General features: G+C 41.0%; 1 protein-coding gene and 1 long non-coding RNA gene across 3 annotated transcripts in view; one reads left to right on the top strand and one right to left on the bottom strand.

Annotated features, from left to right (window-relative positions):
* LOC116147424 (uncharacterized) overlaps window positions 1-6,383 on the top strand; it is a 46,463-nt gene extending 40,080 nt beyond the window's left edge. For both annotated transcript variants that reach the window (XR_010377066.1, XR_010377065.1), the window contains one exon: window positions 6,280-6,383. This is a non-coding gene — a long non-coding RNA (uncharacterized LOC116147424). The remainder of the gene's footprint in view (window positions 1-6,279) is intronic.
* LOC116151557 (trafficking protein particle complex subunit 9) overlaps window positions 1-15,518 on the bottom strand; it is a 373,012-nt gene that overhangs the window by 253,344 nt on the left and 104,150 nt on the right. The gene's annotated exons all lie outside the window — the stretch shown is intronic.

Raw genomic sequence — 15,518 nt, forward strand, 5'->3', positions numbered from 1 at the left:
CAGCACGGGCTGCAGCCTGTGTGGCACAGCTGTTGGCTGATCTCCTTCTAAACAGAGTCATGTGAGCCCGCCAGCCTGTGCAGAAAGCCCGCAAGAGCATCCTGCCTCATGGCAGCAAGGGTCACAGGGTCACCCCTTCCACATCTCACACCTGCCTTTGACATTGTTCCTATCTCTTCTGGCCGATGGTTTCTGCCTGGTTCCTTGAGTGACCTCATGGTACATCACTGGCTTGAATTCAGGATGAATTTGCTGATCTGGAGTATCGGTTGAGAAAAGATCCCCTCCTTCTCCAATGTCTTTGTCCATTTCTGTACATTTGCTTGGGCTCTGTTTCTCTTTGGTTGAACTTGGTTTTGAGCTCTCGGTTGCCTTTAAATGGTTGCATCTCAAAATTGATTTCCATAGGAAACGTCATCTTTTCTATTATGCACGGTGCACTTTTATCTACTAGAAGGCTGATGATGTGCACGTTTTGTATCTGAGCCTTTCAGCTCACCACTGCCTTGAATTAGTTTTTTGGTCTTTTTTAAGCTTAGGAGACAGGAAAGGAGTTTGGTCAATAGGCTTTGCATTTATGCATGCATGTTCATGTCTGCAAACGCACCCCTTTGTGCTTCCAGTTTATAAGGCTACAGATAGAGGGAGGTATTTTTTTTCCTAAATTAAATTCTATATATAAAATAATTGCTTTTAAAAATATACATTATACATGGAAACGCGTCTGGTTCCTTCGGTGAGTGAAAGGTCATCTTGTGGCATCTTCAGTCAGCTATGCTTTGTGGCCTGGTGTCTGATTTGAGTTTCATCTTTGCTTTTGTTGTGTTTCGTGTCCAGGTTCCTTTAAAGGTGCAGCTGCAGTCCCTGGTGTAGAAGTTATGTTCGTTTATTCTGCTTATTTTCAAAAGGACTATAAGCCAATGACCTGTTATTCCAAAATGAGTCATAATTGTAAATATGTCTTATTGGGGCTATTATCAGCATTAATAATAACAACAACATTCTGGGGGAAGCATATCATTTGGTATTTTAACACACACGAAAAAAGCCTTGGAAAAAAGTTATTCTAGTTAAGTCAAATAAAGGTCATTGAAAGGAAAAGTTGTACGCTTTTGGGAGAAACTGATAGGACATTTAGAACTTTATAGTCTCATTAAAATACCAATTAAATAATTCAGCCCCCCCTACCCTACAAAACAGGATGGAGTAACAGCTATTCCAGAGAGGTTTTTCAGATTTATTCGTTTTCCTATTCTCTAAATAATCCCTAACTAATTAGAAAATTCAATCCATTTCTGAGAGTAGGCAGTCAGTTATTCTGTATTCAACGCTGGAGTTAAACTTATTTTGTGTTCTTTTTGTTCATGGGAGATAGAATTTCCAAGTGCTTTATGAATTATTTTTGTTCCTCTAAAATAAAATGCCTTTTGTGGTGATCTCCTGACCTCAGTTTCCTCCTCCCAGTTTTCCCCATGATCATTAACGACACCCCACCTGCCTTCTTATTTATGCCTCTTAGCTGCTGAAGGGGAACAGCTTCTGACAGATGACCCTGGAGCTCTCCACCCGTGCCTTGTTAGGCCTCGCACCCAGCCACCAACCCTAGTGTCCTTCGCCTGAAGTAACTTTCTCTGCTTTTCTGCCTGGAAGGACTCTTGCCAAGCCTTGGCAGGGACCCCTCCATGTTTTAGAGATTTGCTGCTCTCCTCCCTAGGCATGAATTGCACTTGATTCTTGTCTTGATGGTGCATGATCGTGTCCGTGTCCATCGTGCTCCCCGATGGACTGATCTTGTCGGAGGCAGTAGTCAGGCTTTTCACCTTCCCGTCCATGTCGGGAGCACCACAGCCTGGACCCTGGTTCTCATACGTGTTTAAGTGACTTGAGCTTGGAGTTTCAACACACTCACATATAACTGTTAGATGAGTTGGCGGTAACATTGCCCCCAAGCCCCCACAAGGTTCTATAGGGCACATGATTTTTTCTGAGTGAAATTTCTCTTTTATTTGTTTTAGTGAATTCCCCACTGTCTTTTGGGATTATTAGAGTAACCCTGAGTTGTTAACCACAATAGCTCTTCCCCCACCAGCGAATGATCCTGCTGTCTGAGAAATCAGACAGGGGACATAAGAGAAATAATCTATCAGTCTTAATATCTGGAAGCCATAAGATACCGTTTTGTACTTAGAGCACCAATAGCACTAACACCAGTCTCTCAAGAACTTGGCGCTGCCTTCCCAGACGGCGGGTGCCGTAAGTGAAATGCAGTGAGTGATGAAGTGAGAGCTCTTCGACTCTGGTACTGCCTTTTCCACCCTTGCTGTGTTAACTTGATCTTCCCTTCATATATTGTGTTCTCCATTTAATTTACTGCAGTTAATATCAGTTGTTCTTCAACATCTCCTTGCACACGCCCTCTCCATTCCCACTCTCTGCAGTGCTCTCCCACCCACGCCACTCCTGCGCTCTCCAGGACCAGGCCTGTCTGCCCCACGCCCTCACCTCTGTTCTGTCTGCCCACCACCTGCACTGACATTTCCTTAACTCCGCAGAATGAAATTCCCAAAATGGCAGCTGAGTAACTGGGGGGGGGGGATTGTAGACCTCTCATCTCTTTACTGATACATTCGTTTATCCATCCAACAAACACTGAGCACCTGCTGTGCCAAACACTGTATCAACTGCTGGGGAGACCAAGACAGGTAAGACTTGGTGTCTGCACTCCCCAGGCCAGGCGAGGCTTGGCGAGTCGTTGATGGATTGCTCAGCAGGTGAACACACATTGGACTTCCTAGAGCTGGAAATATTTGAACTGAATCTTGAAAGGTGAAAAGAAGTTAGCTCTCTAGTGTGGTAGAGGGAGTGGACACTTCATGCAGAGAGGTAGAGACATATAAGAGTACATGGCATGTAGCGGCTTGGCCAGACTGAAGAACAAGTAGGGCTAGAACAAAGGATCCATAGGTGGGAATATCAGGTGCACAAGGCCTCTGTCACGATGGGCCTTGTGTGCTTAGACTTGAATGTATCCTTAGAGAAACAGGGATATATTGGTATATTTTTAAGCAAGAGAATTGCATAATGTTTATGTTGAAGATCTGGTTATTCTGGCAGGAGAATGGAAGATACTATTTTTGGGGGAAGGCCCATATTTTGGGGGGAAAGGATATTTCGGGGACTACCGCAGGTAGCCCAGACAACAAGTGACACGCCTGCAGAGAGGCCCTGGGCAGAGAGAGAGAGAGACATGGGCAGCAGAAGTGGCGACTGCTGTAGAGGGGACTGCAGGGCCGGGTAGGCGGGCCACAGAGCTGCTGAGGTGACTTTCCAGGGACCCATCCGGAGAGCAGATCTGCAGGGGGAGTGTAAGAGGAGGAGCTGGTTTCGAGGAGATGGTTCTGTGTGTGGCACTTTGAGTGCAAAGTGTCTATGGGACATCTGAGGGGTGATGTCCATTGTTAAGCTGGATTCACCAGTCAGGAGCTCAGAGGAGCTGTGGGTGAGGCCGTGGGGGCGATTCAGTCCTGCCAAGTGGAGGATTGAAGACGAGGCCCTGTGGAAAAAGGCCATGTACATGGCACATGGGAGAAGAGAAATCCACCAAGAGAAAGAACAGCAGAGCAGTTGGGAGAAACTAGTTGAGGCAACACAGAGAAGGCTGTAACCTGGCTTAAGAGGGATTTGAACACTGACTAAAAGCAGCATAGTGAGAAAGGGGTGTGTGTGGGGCAATAAAGCAAGAGCTAAAGCCCAACTTTAATTGCCAAGACTGGGGAAAAGGCGAAGGAGGACTATAGTTAGGTAGCCTTTAAAAAACAGATCTGTGTGTATCTGTGTGTGTGCATATGTGCACACATATTTTCTGCCTGGGCCTTTTAAATTTATTTAAGTAAAACAAAAATTAAGGGGGGAAAACATTCCACTGAGAGGAAAATATTTGTCCACGGCAAAAGCTACCTGGTAATCAAATAAACAGGAGCTGAAAATGCCGACTGGTTTGAAACCCGCAGCCACCGGCAGTGCAACTCCCATCTCATTGCCGCGGTGAGGGCCGTGGGGGATGCAGGGCTCTGAGCCCTGGAGGAGTCATCAGCGCAGGTACTTCTCCAAGAAACTGGACTTTAAAGGGAAGAAGAAAGTGTAGAAAGTATAAGAGAGCAACACAGGGCTGTGAGAGAGGGTTGGGCGAGGGTTAGTTTTGTTTTACAGTGGGCGTTTCTGGACTTGCTGAGTTGCTAGGCATTTTCTGTTTTTGGTCTTTGATCCAAAAGCTTTTTAGAAAGTTCTTCACGCTTGAATATCTGAACAGATTAAATCATGTTGGGTTATTTCTGGTGTTTTATTTTTTAATTAAAAAATTATCTGGAATTTATTTTAATACCAAAATTGAGGACACTGTACCAGGTCTTCCAATGATTTAGCTAATGACTCCAGTACTTGAATCCACTGATTTGAAGTGTCAGTTTTATAATATTACTAAAATCTCAAAAATATCCACGTCTATTCTTGAAATGCATTCTATTTCATTCATACTCTCAGTGCACTATTTCTATACTGTTTCCACGACCATAGATTAATACCTCCTAGAGTTGGTCTTACTTTATCCTTTTCCAGAATGTCCCTAATACTACAAATTCAAACATCCCTCCTCATTATTTTATTTGTATATTTGTGTATATTTCTGGAAGAACTATACGATCACCTTTCAGATTTTTTTCTTAAATCCATTTGGGATTATTAACTAAATTTGCATTCAGATTCTAAATTTATTTTGGAGAAAAAATGTTCTATGTCCCCCAAACTTGAGTCTGCCCAGTGAAGTGTATGGTGCATTCTACTATTCATTCAATCATCATTTTTTTTCTTTTTTTAAGTCATTTATCAGAATCCTTTTAACATTTTTCATTCATTTATTTCTGAATAGTCTGTGCCTTTGTTGTCATTATAAATGGTAACTTTTCTGGGTTTTGAACTGGGTTGATTGTTAATAAAGTCTTAATTTCTGGCTTCTCTTGAATAAGAAGGAGATCTGACAGTGTGGGGCCCTCTTTCCAATATGGTGACGGTGAGCAATGCGTCTCATTATGATGTCCACTTGCCAATTTGCCAGTGGCTGCACCCACTCCCCACATTTCTGCTACTTACCTGCCCCCCATAGGCAGATGAACTCATGTAGGGTTAGGTGGGTTATGGACAAAGATACTGATGTCACTGCTGCCACGCTGCTGACCCTGTGACATCACTAACTCTGGTTCTTGCACTCTGACCTCCCTGAATATGACAGCTCCTTTTGGGCTGTGGACCTGCTGCATTTTTCCAGCACTGTCCGCTTTTCTGCAACACACCCCTGCCTCTCAGGTCAGAAGCAAATGTCAGCTCCTCCTACCCGTCCACCACATCCACGGTCTTGCCGTTCCTGGCCAGACTGGTCCCTACCCCTTGACTGAGCAATAACACTAAAGGGACTATAAATTTGCCTCTCATCCACTGTCTTAGTTACATACCTGTGCTAGTTTACTTTAAAGGTCTGCCAGTCAGGAGGGGAGGGTCAAAAAGTCTTTTAGATCTCTGGCCTTATCATTTCTAACTGCTCCCCCGCCCCATGGAACAGCTTACCACAGATCTCTGCTGCCCCGTCTGTAGCAATGCCCTGAAAATTACAGACAAAGAGAAAAGAACTTCTAAGCCACCACCATAACTTTGACTTCCTGTGACCACATAGGCCATAGAAATATCAAGATAAAAATTCCTGAAGAGGAATATTTTGCTTAAAAAGACACTTTAGTTGCATACCTTTCTGTGACTTGTAATAACTTCATAGACCCTCTGAGTGTGCTGCACTCACCTTCCCAGACTCAAGGGAGCTTGCTCACTTGCCTATCTTCAGTGTATTTCCTCCAACATTCTCTATGCATAGCTTTCCCAAAGGTACATTTCTTATTTCTATTTAAATTGTTAGATACATCCACAATATTCTTTTTTTAATCCTCAATTACAAATCATCTTCCAAGATTGTATTATTTCAACACCGAGAGTGAATAATATGCTTCAAGATTCCCAAGTTTATTACCAGCAAATAACTATGGTTGGTTGAAGATTTTTAAGCATGTTACTCCTACTAAGGGTATATACATGAAAGAAACAGGTTGTAATTAGTCTTCTTCCCAGGGATTTTATATTTGCCTTTTGTTTGGATTCTTTCACTGTTGAACATTATTATTACCATGAATGTCTATTCTCTTTGGGAATTTGTTCACCATTTCCCCTCTCTCTTTACAGGAGTAAAGGAATTGATGTTGTCCTTCCATCCATCCACCACTCCATGTTGTGTGTCCATTCCTTCAACAGGTATTCAGTTTGGGTTCACCACCTTATCTGTGGCCTCTTTCCAGTGACCTCTCTGTTGGCTCTGGAGAACAATATATTGGAAATCAGAGTGGGTATGTGGAAACTTGACTACCCAGTATAGACGCATGCTGCCAGAAAAGCCCAGGACATGGCAGCGTGGCAGCCCACCATGCAAGGAACAGCAATTCTGGCAGTGGTGGACCAATGTGAATAAAAAGGCTTCATTGGGTGAAGACTTAGAAAAGTCCAAAAATGCATTGGCATTGCTTCCTAAGGAATCCAGTGTTGGGTATTGTTTAATATGAGAGGGAGATGCTAACACTATCATCGTTATAAACAACATAGTTGTTGTAACTGCAATTATTATTTTAATATATTTTCTTTATAATTATTATTTGTGACTTACAAGAGCTCTTAAAGAGGCAGTTGTTAAGAAGCGTGGCCGTTATACTGTTGTTGAAGTGTTAATTCAGTAGAAGCATGGTAATAGCATTAATAAGTACTCACTCTTTTGATCCTCACATGACTCTAAAGGTTACCCAGCAGTGCTTGTATGATGGAGATAGAAATCTATCCGTTTAAGAGTTTGTAGAACCTAAAATAAGAGCAGTCATTCCACCGTATTTGACCATATATTCCAGACTATCAGTTTAAAGTAGGAACTACCTGATGAGGCCATAGAAACCCTTTGTGCCTCCCCAATCATTCATTACCTTCCTGTCCCCTGGGGCAGAGTTTCTTCCAGAAGGTGTTCCCATCTCTCCTCCCCACCCCACTCTTGGCCTTTGCTACCCACTGTTGGTCATTAGCTAAGCATCCTCATGTCCTGCATGTGTCTGAGCTGTGAGGGAACAGAACTCAGCTGCTTACAAACTGTATTGACTATGACCAGTCTGAACAGTCTCTCTCCTTCCCTGCCCACACCCACACAGGGCAACAGGGGGCTCACAACCACAGCGATTCCCATGCCAGCCCATCAGGGAACCTTCTTCCCTAGAAATATTCTTACAACCAGGGCTGTTTCCTCCCTTATATCACTGCCAGTTTCACTCCCAGGTTACAGTCCCCAACAAAAGGCTATCCCAGTTTGAATTACTTAATCAAGTCACATTGACCCTGAGTACCTGTACTTTCCCATGAGCACTCATAGAAACAGAACAGGGCCTGGCAGTGGCTGTGGGCCATGTTCTTGGGTGAGGGCACTTGCTGGGCCCTTCAGGTTCTGTAGTCTGGCCCGAGCTCAGCTCCCAGCACGGCGTCTTCCATTCTGCACGATTTCACGCCAGGCTTCAACAGTTCAGAGCGTCATTTTATCACCTGCAAACAGAATAAATCCCTGCTGCATATTTTAAGACTGTTATGTACCACAAAGGGTGCTTAGGGAATTCAGTGAGTCAATGCATGGAAGTCACACAGCCTGGTCCTCAGGGAATGTTAGTTTTCTTCATTATGCAGCATCGATAAAATTGGCTGCACAGACTTGGCCAGGCATCAAAGCTACAGGCACAAGAATTTGACAATGAGTCACTTTCTGGATCATAGTCACAATTTTACACAGTAAAACAAGCTACCTGGGACCACCCAGCTGTCAGCCCACCCGACTCCCCACCCCAAGAACCCGCAATTTATCTGATTTGCTTGCTACCCCTACTTTTTGGAGAAAGTTGGCAAATCACACACAGTCAATGACTGCTAGGTTATGACCATTCCCATTCACTCAAATTGCCCTATTTTCAGTATCCACTGTGCTGCAAATCATAGACTAATATTCAGAAATATGACAGCAAGGCCTTTCCCATTCCACAGTCAGAGAACTATGAATCTGTCATGTTTAATATGCCATGTGACACTAAGCAATGCAGGAAAACAGGCTCCTGTGCTTTAAGAAAGTTTTTAACAATGACGTTTGAAACTAAAAGTGTTTCTGTTTGACCTTCAGCTAACCAGAAAATTCAATTGACTCCTATTCCCCATTACTCAGGTGTCCTGGTTTGATTGTATTAGGCACTTTTTCCTCATCTCCCCAGCATGGCTTTGCTCCGTCAGCACAGATGGAGTGTCTCCAAGGCTGCTCCGTGTGCATGGGCGTGTGCGTGCACACATGTACACCCACTGTTTGGTGCCACTGATTCATATCCAGGGGTTGTTCTGTCTTATAACTCAAGCATTGCTTTATTATATCCTAGAAAACTGCTTTTAGATCATTGATTGAACTATAGACCAATCTCTTGCCCACATTAGGAAGTGACATCTTCCAAGACACAGGTCCTGTGTGCTTGTATATATGTATAAGTAAGAATTAAATATGCATGTCATCCCCTCACATATTTAATTTGTGTCTTCCCAATTGAATGTGCACAGTAAAGGCTAACTTCCCATAACAGGAGAACTTTTAGGAAGTAAGAAGAAGGAATTAGCCACCAGGGAGAAGACAGGATATCAAGCAGGAGTTTGGTATAAAGTCATTTATTCTAAAGCTGCTCTGGCTCAATAAATAAGTGGAATTGACATTGTTGTATCATGCCAGAGCATCTGCTATTGAAGACCGATTTTAATTTACTTTGATATAAGTGGAAAATTGTGTCGGAACAGCATGGGAAATGAAGAACACTGCATCTATCTGTACTCGTGAAGTGTGTTTCAGAGCTGCTCAATTTTGAGGAAACTTATCTTGTCTGGAGACAATAGAATTATTTTCATTGTTGGAATTTTTGTAGCTTCCAGAAGCACATGTGCAGGTGATTCTGTAAAAGTCTAGAGTTGACTTAAATAGCAGGAAATTTTAGCCTATTGAAATCAGGAGAAGTGAAAAATTTTTTCCTACCACCACCACCACCACCACCACCACCACCACCACCACCAGGCAAGCACGTGTACACCCAGAGAGATTTCACATCAGAGGGAATGACAAAGCTGGTTCTGTTACCGAGGCCAAACTTGTTCTGCTCACGGCACAACAGTGATAAATAAATAAATCAGGAGACAAGGTTTTGGAGCAAGGAATAGTAACTTTATTCAGAAAACTGGCAGACCAAGAAGATGGCGGACTAATGTCCTGGAGAATCATCTTTCCCAAGTCAGAATTAAGGCTCCTTTTAAACTAAAAAGGGGAGGGGTGTGGTTGGTTGTGCAAACTTCTTGCTGCAGGCATTCTTTGTTCTTGCAGCCATTCTTGGGTTAGGCTATGGTGTCCCTCTAAGCCTCCAACAAAACAAAAGTTATTCTCTATTTTGCAACTTGCCATCTCTGCGTAAGTGCAGAAGTGCTAACATCCTTAAAGGTCAGAGCCCCGAGAATAGGCTTTCCTGTAGGTTTTAGGCTAAAGGCAACGTTGTTTTACAAAAGGTGCAGAGCCAGCAAGATTAAGCCTGGAAAACAGGGCACAGTGCTTCAGACTGAAGGAACAGATCCAATATGGCGTCAGATTTGTTCTCTATTACAGTTCTAGTTAGGGGAAATTTTGCAGCAGAAAATCCCCTCAGTTGTTTTTCTTTCTTGGCCTGAGATCTTGTTTGTTGGCTTGTGGTCTCATGGTATCTAAACCGTATGATCAGATGAATACTATTAAAATCATATGGTGCAGAAAACATAACTGCTTCAAAAAATGACTGAAACATTTAGCTTTGTTTATTCCCATAGAATTTGGATTGAATCTATTCTCGACTTTCTTCTTCCTTCAAACCAGTTTTTTACTGGAGGATTTAAAGCCCAAATTAAAGAATTTTGGAGAAGACTCATGTAATTTATAAGAGCTTTACATCCGAATTTAAGACTGACCCATATTTATACTTTTAATCAAGGAACACAATAAACTTTGTTAGTCAATCATTTACGGCGTTTTTAACTTTATCCATGTAATCTTTTGGAAGTTGAGAGATTTAGACAATTGATATAACAAAACAGGTATCAATGCTTGACTCTGTGAATGAAAGAATCCCAGTATAGTTTCCTGAAAGTATATTTTATTAAAAATAATAAAGAATTCTTGCTCTCTAATAAAGCAACAGACAGAAGCACATACTGAGTGTTTAAAATAAATAAGACTCTGGGAAAAATTATCTAAACAACTCAAGATAGTATAGAGAAAAAAGTATGAACTTGAGGGAAAATACATATTGTGCAATTAATATCCTATTTTTAAGAAGCAAATGATAAAAAGAAAAAATTTTTTAAATGATTTATCAAAAAAGGAGTTATATAAAGTCAACTTATATTCACAAGTGTTACATAAAAAAGGGCTATCTAAATCTATATTATTAAAGAATAAAATATACCAAATATATCTCCAAGGTTAATTGATTTTCATGATATTTATACTTTTTGAAAATGTAACTTACATACACTTATCCAAGCAGATCTTGACATAACCACAGTACCCTAGTATACAGTTATACCTATTCCACATAAAAAATGAGAAGGCAAGGATAAGGCCCTTGCTTACGAACTGCCACTGGACTTCTGGATATTCCCTTAGGTTAAAGACCAAAAGCAAAGTAACTATTCTACTTTGAAGCAGTCGCTCAAAACTTTAAGACATTCACTATCTATATCCAGTTACAGGAAAGACTTAAGTTTTCTGAAGCTTAAAATAAGAAATCAACTGCTGAAAATGAAATTCTGTAATGTCTCATGACCATAACTATAAAGGCTCTAAATTAATGCTCCCTTTACTTTTTTTTTTTACAAGCACAGGTCATGATCATCACTTTCACATTCCATTTATGCTAGATGAACGAACTCTCTCCACATGCCCAATTCTGAGAGTTCAGTGTGTGTGAAAGCCGTCAGTCAACTACCTTATTGGGAAAACACAGTTTAGTTTAAGTGGGAAACAACACTACATACATATATATGAGGAGGAAAAAGTTCCAACTGGGAATAACAGTGAAAACTGCAGGAACTGAAAATCGGCAGAGGAAACATACTGAGAAACCAGAGTAAGTGTTTTAACTACAACACATTTACCTTAAGCTAGATGAACGAACGTCTTACAACATGTTCAATTCTGAGATATAATTGTGGGTGAAAAACTTCAATCAGAGAGCATGTTGGGAAAAAAGTTTCTTTTCAGTGGGAAACTACACTACATACATATATATGAGGAGGTTCTAGCTCCAAATCTGTTTTAAAGTAAAAACTGCATGAACTTCCAACCGGCACTAGGAAACATACTGAAACCAGAGTAAGTGATTCTACTGCAAACCACTTCATTTGTGCTAGGTGAAAGAATGTCTCTCCACATGAAATGGTCAGAGATATAAGTGTGTGTGGAAGCCGATATTCACTTAGCTTGTTGGGAACCCAACTTTCTTTTCAGTTGGATTCTACACAACATAAATATATATTTATTGGTACTACTTCGAACTCGGTTTTACAGTGAAAAATGCATGAACTAAAAACTGGCACTTGGAAACAGAATGAGAAACCAGAGTAAGTGTTTCTACAGCAAAAAATTCCCATTGTGCTACATGAAAGAACGTCTCTCCACATGCTCATTTTTAAGAGACAAGTGTGTGTGAAAGCTGTCCTTCACCTAGCTTGTTGGGAACACAAAGTTTCTTTTCAGTTGCAAACAACACTACATAAATACATATGGGTAGGTACTAGCTCAAACTCGGTTTCTCAGTGAAATCGGCAGGAATTTGAAACCGGCACAAGGAAACAGACTGAGAAACCAGAGTAAGTGTTTCTCCTGCAACCCTTACCCTTTGTGCTAGATGAACAAACGTCTGTCAACATGCCCATTTCTGAGAGATATTGTGAGGGGAAGCCGCTCAACACCTTGCTTATTGGGAACACAAAGTTTCTTTTTAGTTGGAAACTACACTGCATAAATATATATGGGTTGGTACAAGCTCCACCTCGGTTTTACAGTGAAAACTGCAGGAACTTCAAACCAACACTAGGAAACAGACTGATAATCCAGAGTATGTGTTCTCCTGCAACTAGTTCTTTTTCTGCTAGATGAACGAACGTCTCTCCACATGCATATTTCTGAGAGGTAAATGTGTGTGAATGCCTTCCTAACTTAGCATGTTGGGAACATAAAGTTTCTTTTAAGTTGGAAAATACACTCCATACATATATCTGGGGAGATACTAGCTCCAACTCCGTTTTAATGTTAATAGTGAAAGAAATTCAAACTGGCACTCGGAAACAGAGTGAGAAACCGAGTATGTATTTCTCCTGCAACCCGTTCCATTTGTGCTAGATGAACGAACTTCTCTTCACATGCTCAGTTCTGAGAGATAAGTGTGTGTGAAAGCCGTCCTTCCCATAGATTGTTGGGAACACAAAGTTTCTTTTTAGTTGGAAAATACAATATACACATATATAAGGGGAAGTACAAGTTCAACGTCGGTTTTACACTGAAAGTGCAGGAATTTCAAACCAGCACTGGGAAACAGATTTAGAAACCAGAGTAAGTGTTTCTCCTATAACAGGTGCTACATGAACGAATGTCTCTACACATGCTCAGTTCTGAGATATAAGTATGTGTGAAAGGCGTACTTCACCTAGGTTGTGGGGAAGACAAACTTTCTTTTCAGATGGAAACTACAATACATACATATAAATGGGGTGGTATTACCTCCAACTCGGTTTCAGAATGAAAACTGCGTGAACTTCAAATAGGCACTAGGAAATATTCTGAGAAGACAGAGTAAGTGTTTCTCCTGCATCCCGTTCCATTTGTGCTAGATGAACTAAGGTCTCCCACATGCTCAGTTCTGAGAGGTAAGTCTGTGTGAAAGCCGTCCTTCACCTAGATTGTTGATATCACAACGTTTCTTTTCATTTGGAAAATACACTCCATATATATATCTGGGGAGGTACTATCACCAACTCGGATTTACATTAAAAACTAAAGGAACTTCAAACCGGCACTAGGAAACACATTGAGAAACAAGAGTTCGAGTTTCTACTACAAACCTTTCCCTTTGTTCTGAATGAAAGAAAGTCTCTTCACAGGCTCATTTCTGAGATTTAAGTGTGTGTGAAAGCCTTCCTTCACCTAGATTGTTGGGAACTCAAAGTTTCTTTACAGTTGGAAAATGCATTACATAAAAATACATTAGGAGGTTCTATCTACAAATCGGCTTTACAGTGAAAATTGCAGAAATTTCAAACCGGCACTAGGAAACAGACTGAGAAACCAGAGTAAAAGTTTCTCCTGAAACCCTTTCCATTGGTGCTAGATGAACGAACGTCTCTCCCCATGCTCAGTTCTGAGAGATAAGTGTGTGTGAAAGCCGTCATTCACCTACCTTTTTGGGAACACAAAGTTTCATTTCAGTTCGATACCATACTACTTACGTATATATTGGGAGGTAATAGTTCCTTTTCGGTTTATTGTGAAACCTCTATGATCTTCAAACCGGCACTAGGAAACATATTGTGCAAACAGTGTACGTGTTTCAAATGCAACCCATTCCCATTCTCCACATGCTACGTTTCGAGAGATAATTTTGTGTGAATGCCTTCTTTCCCCAAGCCTCTAGGGAACACAAATTTTCTTTTCAGTTGGAAACAAGAATTCATTAATATATATGGGGAAATATTAGCTCCAACACTATTTTACATCGAAAAATGGATGATCTTCAGACCGGCATTTGGAAACAGACTCTGAAACCTGACTAAGTGTTTCTACTTCCAACCATTTCCTTTATGCTAGATGATCGAAAGTCTCTCCACATGCTCAGTTCTTAGATATGTGTTTGTGATAGTGGCCATTCACCTAGCTTGTTGAGAACACAAAGATTCTTTTCAGTTTGAAACAACACTAAATACATATATATGGGGAGTTACTATCTACAACAGTCTTTTACAGCGAAAACTGCATGAACTTCTGACCGGCTGTTGCAAACTTAGTGAGAAACCTGAGTCTGTTTTTCTACAGCAATCCATTCCCTTTATGCTAGATAAACGAATTCTCTCTACATCATTAGTTGAGATAGATTAGTGTCTGTGAACGCCGTCCTTCACCTAGCTTGTTGGGAACAGAAAGTTTCTTTTCAGTTGGAAAAACCACTACATACTTTTATAAGGGGAGTTACTAGCTCCACTTTGATTTAAAATGAAAACTGTATGAACTTCAAACCGACACTATGAAACATACTGAGAAAACAGAATAAGTGTTTCAACTGCAACCCATTCCCTTTATGCTAGATGGATGAACGCCTCTCCACATGCTCAATTTCGAGAGATAACTGTGCGTGAAAGTGGTCTTTAACCTAGCTTCTTTGGAACCCAAACTTTCTATTCAGTTGAAAAAACTCTACATACATATATAGCTGGACGTTCTAGGTCCAATACGGTATTACAGTGAAAACTGCATGAATTTCAAACCGGCAGTTGGAAACAGACTAAGAAACCAGAGTCAGTGTTTCTACTGTAAACAATTCCCTTTTTGTTAGATGAACGAACGTCTCTCAACATGCTCTGTTCTGAGAGATAAGTGTGTGTGAAAGCCTTCCTTCACCTAGGTTTTTGTGAACAGAAAATTTCTTTTCAGTTGTGAACAACACTACATACATTAATAATGGGAAGTACTAGCTCCAACTCGGTTTTACAGTGAAAAATGCATGAACTTCAAACCGGCACTTGGAAACAGATTGAGAAACCAGAGTAATTATTGCAATAACAACCCTTTCAAATTATGGTAGATGAACTAATGTGTCTACACATGCTCATATCTGAAATATAAATGTGTGTGAAAGCCAACATTCCCCTAGTTTGTTGGAAGCACAAAATTTCTTTTCATTTGGAAATAACACTACATACATATATGTAGGGAGGTACTAGCTCCAAATGGGTTTTTCAGTGAATACGGCATGAAATTCAAACCGGCGCTGGGACGCATACTGAGAAACCAGAATAAGTGTTTCTACTGCAAACCATTCCCTTTATACTAGATGAACGAACGTCTCTCCTCAAGCTCAGTTCTGAGAGATAATTGTGCATGAAAGCCGTCTTTCACCTAGCTTCTTGGGAACACAAAGTTTCTTTTCAGTAGGAAACAACACTCCATACATATATATGGGGAGGTACTAGCTCCAACTCGGTTTTACAGTGAAAACCGCATGAACTTAAAACCGGCACTAGGAAACAGACTGAAAAACCAGAATAAGTCTTTCTACTAGAAACCACTCCCTTTAAGCTAGATGATCGAA

Source organism: Camelus dromedarius, chromosome 21, assembly GCF_036321535.1.
Source record: "Camelus dromedarius isolate mCamDro1 chromosome 21, mCamDro1.pat, whole genome shotgun sequence".
Taxonomy (NCBI): domain Eukaryota; kingdom Metazoa; phylum Chordata; class Mammalia; order Artiodactyla; family Camelidae; genus Camelus; species Camelus dromedarius.